This window comes from Pinus tabuliformis, chromosome 5_1 (assembly GCF_031772625.1).
Source record: "Pinus tabuliformis cultivar Carrire ecotype Pingquan chromosome 5_1, CPIR1, whole genome shotgun sequence".
Lineage (NCBI taxonomy): Eukaryota > Viridiplantae > Streptophyta > Pinopsida > Pinales > Pinaceae > Pinus > Pinus tabuliformis.
In genome coordinates, this window is record NC_142305.1 from 921,639,661 (window position 1) to 921,640,902 (window position 1,242).

Consider the following 1,242-nt stretch of genomic DNA (forward strand, 5'->3'; position numbering starts at 1 on the left):
GACCTCTACAGTGAACCCTCCATGCTTTCCCATCATGAAGAAACTCCCATTGTGTCCCTCTTCATGAGAAAAGCAATTCCCCTTTGCATCATTTTCCCAAAATCTTATGATTTTCCCAATTTACAAGACCGACGCTAATGACTCGTGTCCTCCCCGCACCGATATGTGGGGATTACAAGTGTCCCTCACACCGAATGGAGTGACTAAGCCTTTTCCCAGTCGCGTTGATCCTATTTTGGATTTTTTTAAAATTTGGAGCTGAAGCTTCCAGCTCTATAAGCTTCGTAACGGAAGTCTGGTAAATGGTTAGGTCGGATGGAACCGAGGAGGTCAGATTGGGCTCCTTTCCCCTATTAGGATGGAAATACCTCAAGAGATAAGACCTTCTCCATGAGAAGAGGAACCATATCCCATCCATTCAAGCTATATAAACCTCCACTTTTCTCAAGCACAAGCTAGTGTGTGTGTGCTAGTGCTATTAAGCTCTATTTGGAGTAATTAGCAAGTTATCCATACTTTGTAGCTCTCTAACCTAAGGAAATCTTCCATAGAATGTCTTGTTTGTGGCTAGACCCGCTCTCAGGCTAGAGGAATTGTTTGTGTCCACACTTAGAATTTTACCTGCACCACAAATTGGTGACTCCACTGGGGAACCAATCATTCTTTTTTCTTGTTTGTAATTCCACGGTTTTGTGTGATTTTTTCTAGTATCACCATTTCCATTTAGTTCTATATGCTCTGCCTTGTTACTGCTCTGGGTTTGAAATTTACAGTAGCAAGTCTGGTCTCAGCCTTTGAATTTTTTTAATTTTTTCCTTATATCCTTGGCCAGCGCGCTTACTTCGCTGAAAGTCGTGCCGAACGACGCGATATACTCAGGAACAGTTGTGCCGACACCCTTCTGGCGCTTGTGTTCAGTTAGGTAGTTGTGCCGATGCCTGTAGGTGAATATTAAGGTTTATCCCAGATCTCGAACAGTGTGTCTTGCTCTCTTGATTTCTGCCTTGTAACTTGTTTAGATTATTTTCTCCCTAACTGGAAAGCTGCATTTTGGCTTGGTTTATTTGCTTGTTGACTTGTCTTATTTTTACTTGCTTTCTTGAGTCTATGGATGGTTTGTAGCCCTAGGGAATCTAGGTTTTCATCCATTCAGTTGATTGTGAACTCAGTGAGTCAAGCTCTTGGTGAATTTACTCGCATTTCGTTTATAGTCCTCTTATTGCTTTGGTCTCCATCACAAAA